A 10,227-nucleotide genomic window follows, 5' to 3' on the forward strand; every position below is an offset into this window, starting at 1 on the left:
TTGATCCTATTTATAAAAATTAGACTAAAATACCCTTAACAACACATTTTATAATATATAATTTTTTTCTTTTTTTGTGAAATGACTAAAAGGGTTTGCTGGTGCTGGAGAAGATGATGACTCTTACTTCGGCGTCGCACAGTATGGCCTGCTCTTCCGCCTAATAATGCTAACCTTACACACCTTCTCTATCTTCTTCCATTATTTTATTAGTAAAAATAATTAGTAAAATATTAGAATAGAACATTTAAACCCAGTTTATATGTTCGTGATGTAGTATTTTCGAGCCCATTCACCGACAACCCCCTTCCCCCCCCCCCCCCCCCCCCTCTCTCTCCAACCTAACCCCATCTCCTCTCTCTTTCTATCTCTACCCCACCCTTCAATCACAACCTCAACATCTCACTACCACCACCCAGTTGTGTCGAGGAACGGGGATGAAGGACGACAATGGTTTAAACCGGTGATGAGGCGGACTAAAATGATGGTGGCAGAGATGTCTTCAGTGAGGATGGCGGTGCTCTAAACCGGCGGCAGCAATGGAGAACTATCTAAAAAGTGAACTCGACAAACACATCTCATCGCCGGCCAGTTGTGTCCCCGCCGTCCTCAAAGCTGCACATCGCCACATCGTTGGACGCCGGTATCGGTAAGTTCAGATCCCTCGTGCATCTCCACCGCCATTCCTAGCTCGCCCGACACATCCCATCGTTGTCCAGTCCTTGCGCCGGCAGTGGCGCTCTTTCCTTGCCAATTTACAAACCCGATCGTCAACCACCTCTTCCCCACCGACCCTATTGAAGCCCAAAATCAAAACCTTCCCCACCAAGGTCAAATTTTGGATCTTCCCTTCAAGCTCTCAATGAGATCCGGATTTAAGTTTGCAAATTTATGTCATATTTATATAGACAAATTGGCATTTTTAAACCTGTTTTTTATAAGTTGGTGGTGGTGATGACCGATGGTGGTCACCACCTCCGAGCAATGGATAAAGATATATAGATTAGATGTGTGCATATATATAGAGAGATAAAGGAAGAGAAATAAGAGAGGATAAAAAAAAAGGAGAAAAGAAACTGGAAATTTAGGGAGAAATGTTTGGAGAGAGTTAGAGAGAGTTGCAGAGGTCTTGTTGCCGGAGGTGCAGAGAAATTGTTTGATTTATTTAGGGCATTTTTGAAAGAGTAAAATAGGTATTATATTAATTGATGGTTATTTTTGTATAAATTAAAAAAAATAGCGGTGTTTTTTACGCACATTTTTAATTAAAAATGTAAAAGTGCTATTATATGTATACTTCTTTCTTGCACTTATCCCACATATATGTGTGTGTGTCACACACATTAATAAAGAGAGTCAACGAGTGGTTACCAAGCCCTAAATCTCCTGAAAGCGAATGTGTAGCACCGCCTTAGAATTCTGAGCAAGGAATTCAATGTAAGGGTCCCCTTTTCTCCTTGCGCCGTCAAGGTTCTCTGGTTTCAGAGTTTCTCGTTCAGTGCGAGTTTGAGAGTTTTGCTGTTGATTGTTCGATTGTCAGTTGGGTGTGTTGTGTTGCTGTTCAGGTGTGGTTGTGTTTTGCTTTATGCTCTTGTTCCGTGAGAGCTTGTGAGTGTGGCTGTTGCTTGTTGTTCGATTGCGAGTTGTGGGTCTTGTATCGCTGTTCCGGTGTGGTTGTGTTCCGATCTGTGATTTCAAGTGGGTGTTGTTGCGTCTGTCCGGGTTGCGTTTCGGTGGTTTTGGCTACGGCGATTACTGTGTGGTTCTGATTTGGGTTGTCAGCGCGGCAATCTTTGTGTTGATCCACGGTGCGGTTGGATTTGGGGTAGTTGTTTGTTTGTTATGGGTTTGCTTGTGGCTCGCTCTTTGGTTTATTACTCCATGGTGTTCTCCTAAGGTTGTTGTCCTGTGATTTGGTTGGTGGACGCCGGACGGTGTCGGTGCTGTGGTTGGTGGTGGCTCTGTTACGGGTGGTTTGGTAGGGTTGCTTTTCTGGCTATCTGGTGTGTTCCGTGTGTTCTTCTTTTTGCAGTGTTGTTTTGTGCTCTGAGTCTTTGGGGGCGATTGTGGTGCTTCTGGTTGCCCTGGAGTTTGTTGGTTGTGTGTTTGATTGTGTCTGATTGGTGCTTCATTTGCTGGTGGTTCCGGCACTGCTTTCTGGTCCAATGTTAGTGGGTTGGTGGTGTTGATTCTGTGGTGCACGTGTGGTTCCATGGTGCGTTGTTGACCATCTGTGTGGTGTTGTATTGTGGATCTTTGTGGGCTGGCTGTTTGGTGGTTGGGCTTCTGTCTATTGGGCCATACAGGTGTTCTCTTCTTTTCTGTTGGGTTATGTTTTCTTTGGCACACCCGGGTTTGTTTTATTATTTTTTGGTACTGGGCTTCAGTTATGCATTCTGGTCACGGTTCTTTTTCCCAGTATCGTTCTGATGCTTATGATCGTCGGTTGTCTTCTTCTGCTTCCTCTTTTCCCTCACATTCTATAGCTCCACCTCTCTGTTTTTCTCAGTATCATAATGCTTTTCCCAATATTCTTGTTTGGAATTGTCAAGGTTTAATTAGGGTCTGTTACTACAATATAAGAAATTAAACGTTTACATTCTCAATACTCTCCCGATATTATTGGTGTTCTTGAAACAAAAAGTTAGAAGCGCACAATGGCGGTTCAAAAATTGTTGGGTTTTCCTAATGGTTATTTGATTGAACCGGATGGGATTGCGGGTGGTCTTGGCCTTTGGTGGAATGATCGTGTTCAGTTACGGGTGGTTGATCAAAACTGTTTTTCTATTATAGTTGTTTTTTTGTCCCCTACCCAGTCGCCTTGGTATTTCTCCCTTGTATATGCTAGTACTGTGGATAGCGAAATAATGTTGCAATGGGGATATTTTATTAAAAGTGCGCATTCTTGGTTTGGTCGGTGGGTTCTTATTGGTGATTTTAATGATATTTTATATAATTCTGAGAAATGTGGGGGTAGAGTTAAGCAGCGTGGCAGCTTCGGTCATTTTGTAATTTGATTGATTGTTGTGCTTTGATAGATATTGGTTATGTGGGCTTCCCTTTTATCTGGTCTAATCAGCGCGATGGGATTGCTAATTAATGAGCGCTGAAAAGTGCATATTTAAATCCCTTAAACTTAGTTATTGTAGGACTTTTATCTATCTTATTTTTCCGTTTTGTATTGATTTCGTGTTATTTTCACTTTCAGGTACTTATTATCAAAATAAGCTAACTCAGTCAAATAAGAGCAGAAATGAAGCAATTCTGGAATAAATCAAAGAAAGGAGTAAAGTAGAGCAAAAGGAAGCAAAAAGTGGAATTTCATCAACTTCGATCGATCTCAAGAAAAGTTCGATCGATCCAACTTTCATCGATCTCAGCACTTCAAGATAGATCCAGGCCATGATGTCATTTTCAGAGATACTAAAAGTTCGATCGATCCAACATTATTTTCTGATCGATCGAACCTTCTTGTCCTTATCCACATGCCAGATCTTATCCAGCTGTACCATCCTACCTACCACTTTTGTCCTTTTTCCAAAAATATCTTCAAAATATTTCAGATTTGTTTTTATCCAAAAAGGCGCCGCCATTGAGGATCGATCCAGCTTCAATTCGATAGATCTCAGCCATGTTCGATCGATCTCACCACAAGTTCGATCGATCGAACTTCCCAAATCCCGAGAAAAATTCAAATTCCAGCTCATTAAAAGTTGTCTCATATCCAATCATTAGAGGATTATTGGTGTACGAGTCCAGCTCATTTGGGATGATTTTTGACCTACCTATATAAAAAATATGAGCCACTTTTATATATATACACATACTTAGAGAAGATAATACTTAGTGAGGAAGTAAAGGAAAGGAAGAGGCTAGAGACACCATTGGAGACTCTTCATCAACCAAGGAGTAGATTTTTTCCATGGAGCTTGCCCTTGAGGGTTGGAGGACATCATCCATGATTGGTTAGATGTGATACCCCTCGAATCTGAGACATGGGTTGATCAGGCTCAGGCCCAAACCGGAGGGATATCAAACAATTAAGGTATTTTAAATCGAACACGGAATACAAAGTGAAATACGAAATAATATAATAAGCTGAAAGAAACTAAAAGAAAATCCTTATATCATAATTAATCAGATCCGATAATCTAAAATTTCATAATTTTACAACTCGGGAATCCATCTAATGGACCCCTTACTAAAAGTTTCCACTGTAAATGAAACAACTGAAATAAAAATCCAAAGCTGATAAATAAGCAATCTTACGTAGTCGATGGAATAAAAGTCTGTATTTGCTCTGTACGATCAAGCTCTAACCCTGGAACTGACGAGCACCTGAAAAATAAAAGAGTGGGTCAGGCCCACATACAAGTCCTGATCTACTACGATCCAAACAGGAATTCGATACGCAGATACATCTTAGATAGACTCAACAATATCTAGAGTAGTCCATATATGTATATATTACACACTATAGGACGCTCACTAGTCCAATAGGTCTGTCTCAGCCTGAGTAGAGATACCATGCAAATCGCACATTACGTGGTCATATGTACCTAGACCTACCAGGGAACAACACCTCTGTCCAGCTATCCATCCTAGGCGATATACGCACCCTAACTATGGTCATGAGACTCAAGCTCATACCATGGTATCATAACATAAATATATAAAGTTCGTGTCCTCCTACTATAGAATATCATCCATCTGATATAGTGGCTCGATATATGTATAACAATTCATCCCAGAAATCCAATTATGTCATTCAGTTACTTATTGACCTGACACTAACAGAAGTCGGACTTAACTTTTAGTGCTAATCCGAACCTCATTCCAAATTAGGTAGGCTTAGTGTTTGAACCAATCTATACCCAGTACGTCACCGTCCCATACCAGCGCATATTATCCTCCAGTTAACTTAGTTGATAGAAATAGTATAATTAACTATCAACGCATTCCAAAACAATCATAAGTATAGTTTAACAGGTGTGTCACTAAGCCATGTCTCCACTGAAAATTTAGAATCCAAGTTTCAGTCTATTAAATTGATAAAACAGGTTTATGCAATTTTGCTTATCCAAACAGTACCCTGACTGGTGCACTTTATGTACAACAAAACTTAAGACCATGCAAAAGCATCAAATCTCCTCCAAACAGTGTCCTAACAGAGATATACAACAGATTTAATTGTCTGTTAATTCCAACCAAGCATACCTATAATTCAATAACAGAATGCTTAAACCTTAGCTACACAACATAATTTAAAACTTAGGGTCGTGTACATGCATCAGATTTCTAAAACAGTCTGCACTTCAAATTAGTGGTTTAATCTTTCACATACAACCCTTGTTTAAACTTATGTTAATTCTATCCTTTATTCCATAATATAAGCTTGTTTCTCCATTATTTTATAAGTCCTAAGAAATATATTACATCATTCAATAGCCTTTAAATAGTTTCAGAAACTCAGATTTAACCAACCAGCCCATTTAAAACTCAGTATACGTGATATTTAAGAGAAAGAGAAGGCTCTATGTTTCAAAGAGCCTTCTCCGAATAAGTAGAGCCTTCTCCACTCAAGTAGAGCCTTCTCCAAATAAGTAGAACCTTCTCCACTCAAGTAGAGCCTTCTCCACTTTAAGTGGAGCCTTCTCCACTTCAAGTATACTTCTGTTCTTCTTCTGTTGTCTTCTCCGACTTCAGTGGTTTCCAGTCATTGAACTTAGTTTTATTTTAGGTTTTAAGATCCCATCCACATCCCAGAGTAATCACAAGACAGATTTATATAAACAAGAATTTAATTAAACATCAGTTTGTAATGCAACGACAATCAGTTTTCAAACAGAACTTGTAAACTACTGATAAACAGATTAAACTTAATGATACTAGCAACTGTTTCAACATGTATAAACGATGTAATTAAGTCTTACTTTAACTCCTGGAGTATAACTAAGCATGCACAGAACACAAATTCCTGGGAAAGAGAAGAACAAAAACTTGCCTGCAGTTTCAGATTTTGAAACTGTAATCCATCGTCTCTAAAGTTTCCGACAACGTCCTAGACTATTGTTCCACTCCTCTGGTGTTCTTGGTTCAACCTAGAAGCACTCCACTCCTTCCACCTTAAGCCTCTCTATAAATTACTCAAACTCCCTCTCTATTTCTCTACCCTCACAACTCTCTGTGTGACTCTGTTACGTGAATAGGGTTAATAACCCTTGACAGACGTATGTTTATATATTTATAGACTTTACTTGAAACCCTAACTTAAATCCTAAACCAACTACAAGTCGGCTCAAAACCTAGACACGATGTATAACACAAAACCTTAATAATTAAACAGTTAAATTACATTTAATTCACAAAGCCACATAAGCACATAAATAATTAAAACACAATACAATTTAAATAACCAATTAAAATAATTTTAAAACACAATACAATTCCACATAAGCACATAAATAATTAAACCACAATAAAATTTAGGGTAAAGTGCATTAAACCCCTCTGAACTATTGGTCATTTGCAAGAAACCCCTCTGAACTACAAAAAACCCCCTTGAACTATGATTTTGTTGCAATTTACCCCATTAAACTATTGATCATTTGCAAGAAACCCCCTTAAACTACAAAAAACCCCTCTGAACTATGATTTTGTTGCAATTTACCCCCCAGAACTATGATTTTGTTACAATTTACCCCCATGACATCAACTTCCGGTACCGAAAATTTTGAAAGACCAGTTTACGTTTATAACACGTACACTGCGTCGTTTTAACTTATACACTTCTTACTTTTTTTCTTGCCAAAAGATGCCTTTCACCCAACACAACCCAAAACTGAGAGCTAGAGAGAGAGATAAGAGACCAAAGAAATCCGAGGTCGGTGGGATGGCTCGGTCTCGGATGATGGTGGCTTGTGCGCGGAGGACTCGACTATGATGAGAGCTTGGTTGACTCGGCTGTGAACTGTGGAGGCGGCGGCGAGCTTAAGGGGGCTCGGCGGTGAACAGTGGACAACTATGTGCTCAAAACACGGACGGCGATGTGCTCGGCTATGGAGATGGCGGAATGAACTGGCGAGATTGGAATGGATGGTGGAATGGACCGGCGAGCAAGGTGAGCTGAACGGCGGGCAAGGCAGTGACGGCAATGGGCTGACGCAATGGTGCAGAGAAGTGCGATATATATGGCCGACGAATCTGGCTAGTGGTGCAACAGCTATGATTGAGCTATGATAGGAGACCCACCGATCCCAGCAACAAATTCCTCGGCTTCATCGTCCTTTTCAGTTAATCAATTTGCGTGGATGGGGTAAACTGCAAAAAAATATATAATTCAGGGGGGTTTCTTGCACATACCCCAATAGTTCAGGGATTTTTTTGCAATTTTTATAGTTCGGGGGGGTTTTTTGCACATACCCCAATAGTTCAGGGGGGTTTAATGCACTTTACCCTAAAATTTAAATAACCAAATCCCCAAGTAATTTAAATAAAAAGAACCAAGCAAGAAATCAATTAAACTAACAACAATTGCAATTAAATAATTTAAACAAAATGCCAGAATTATCCTTTTAAAATTAGGGGTATTACACTAGACATCCTCTTGGGGCTAGAGTCAGCCCTAAGCATGCTTTCTACTTCTTGATTTATGTATTTGTTAGGGGATTTGTATTGTAATTCATGTCTTGACATTTTTATATATATAGATATTGTTTATTCAATGATTTATGTGGTTTAATGCTTCCAATTGATCATTTCATTATATCCATATGTCTATGTATGCTAGAATAGATGTTCATGTGCTTGTCTCTATTTCTTGTGTTATTGATGCATGTCTATATGTATTGATGCTATAAATCTAGAGATTATCAAGACATAGTGCTTAATGGCATGTTCTTGTGGTTTATTTGATGGTTCGTACTCATTTCTTGATGGATTGTACCTCTCCCTTAGTTTAATTAGTTTAATTTCATGTCATTAGCTTAGTTGTAGTGTAGTTGTTAAATGGGAGGACAATCCATGCTTATTGTTGATGTTCTATACTTATGTAAGTAAGCAACATATATCTCTAACCTTGTGATGTGTTTGGATTATGAGCTTAAAGAAAGGATTAATAGCTTAATTTGATATGTTGTGCTATCCAGCATGTTGTTTAGATAATATATGCTTAATTTGTCATCCATGCTTGTTGGAACAACCACACACACACACACTTTGTTGCAATGCATGTTTTTCCCCTCATTAATCATTCATTAAGGGTGTAGAAAAGTATGCTTAGTGGTGATCTCTATATCCCAAGATCTCTCTCTCTTTTATTCTCTTGATTGCATTATTGTTTACTTTAGTTTAATTTGCATCTAGTTTAATTCAACCAACCAACCACTATTTTGATTCCTCGACCTACTAACCCTAACCTTGATTCCTCAACCTAGTACGACCCTCAATCCCTTGGGACGATCCTTTCTCACTCATACTACATAGTATAGGTGTTGAGCGGTTTATAAATTTAAATTATGGTGCCTACTTGACACTAATTTCCAAACTCAAAGTGTTGTGCATTGTTTTGTGCGCACTATCGGGAAGCCACCATAGTTTTTGGCACTGTTGTTGGGGATTGATTGATTGACAACGTCGTATTTGTGGAATCAATTAGGAATTAGTACTTTTTTGATCGTGTCTTTACGTTGTTTTTAATTTTTGTTACTTATTGTGTTTGTTCTTATTTGACTAGGAGCATTGAGCTAAGAAGGTGAGCAAAGGAGCATTCCAAACAAAGGAGCTAAGCAAGCAAAGGAAAAAGGCTAAAATCACAAAAAAATTGCTAAGTTAAAAGCTAAAAATTTGGAGTTGAAGTGCTAAAGGACCTTTGTGAGCTTTTTCTTACTCAAACCCTTAGTTAAATCGTCGACTCGCGTGGAGGCTTGTATTTCAATTCTTAGATAAATCGTGAGCCCACGTGGAGGCAATATACTTTTCTTTGCATATTGTTGATAGCATGGGAGTATGGGAACATTGTATGTGGAGGAAGTTTGTTGATTATTGACTTGTTGTGAAGGTGAAGTGTTTGTCATTATTTCTTGTTGTGTTGCATTGTGCATGCATGGTCGTAGATCATTGAGATTCACTCTTGTCCCTTTAAACTTTCATCTTGAATCCATTGTTCGAAACCCTAGGAGAAGAGGTAGATCTAGTCAATCCATTTCATCAATGGAAGGACACAATGAGGACCATGTGGAGGACCTTGGTCACATAGACCAACAAGGTATCCTCCACCCCAATGTGCATCATGATAACATGCAAGTTCCATTAGGCATGCCAAGGTCATTCGTTCATCCACCACAACAATAAGGCCAAGTTCCATTGGGAATGCCAAGGCCAATCTATGCTCCACCACCTCTCATCATTCAAGGCAACCAAGGTGTCCATGTTACACCTCCAATTGCTAATCCTCCCCTTGCTTTAAGAGATCACTATGTGCCTAATGAATATAATGCACCCACATGTATTTAATTGCCACCATTTAGAGCACATCACTATAAAATCAAGCCACAAACCATACAAATGCTTCCTAACTATCATGGACTTCCAAGTGAAGAACCTTACAAGCATTTGGATGAGTTTCTTGAAGTATATTCCACCGTAAAATATACGGGCATGCCGGAAGAGGTTTTAAGGCTTAAACTTTTTCCATTCACCCTTAAAGACAAGGCAAAATATTGGTTTAACAATCTTAGGCCTTTTTCAATAACTTCTTAGGCGAAAATGCAACAAGAGTTCTTGAAGAAGTACTATCCAGTTTCTAAGACCAATGCCATGAGAACTTCAATTAGGGAATTTTCACACGGGGATGGGGAAACATTTCATGAGGCATGGGAACGCTTTAATGAATTACTTAGGAAGTGTCCACATCATGACATGCCCAAATGGCAATTAGTTCAATATTTCTTTGAGAGCTTATAGGATAATTACAAAGGCATGGTTGATGCTTCCGTGGGTGGCTCTTACATTGATAGGCATGAGGATGACGTGTGGCATCTTTATGAGAGCATGAGTGTAAATTCTTTGCGTCGTACTTTATCTTCGAAGAATGGTTGAAATTCTAGTGGTAGGAAGAGTGTTGGCTTACATCAAGTCAACCACTCCAATGAAATTGCCGCCGAAATGAAATCATTATCTCAAAGGTTTGATTAATTTTTAATCAACCAAAACTCGGCGAATCAAGTA

The 10,227-nt window shown here is 39.1% G+C and overlaps 1 pseudogene; it reads right to left on the reverse strand.

Annotated features, from left to right (window-relative positions):
- Nucleotides 1-9,821: 9,821 nt before the first annotated feature.
- LOC132301862 (small nucleolar RNA R71) lies at nt 9,822-9,920 on the reverse strand (annotated as a pseudogene).
- Between the last annotated feature and the right edge of the window lie 307 nt (nt 9,921-10,227).

The sequence above is a fragment of the Cornus florida genome, unplaced genomic scaffold, assembly GCF_030987335.1.
Source record: "Cornus florida cultivar Cherokee Brave unplaced genomic scaffold, ASM3098733v1 CherokeeBrave_3.0.0_Hap2_Chr03, whole genome shotgun sequence".
NCBI classification, from domain to species: Eukaryota; Viridiplantae; Streptophyta; class Magnoliopsida; order Cornales; family Cornaceae; genus Cornus; species Cornus florida.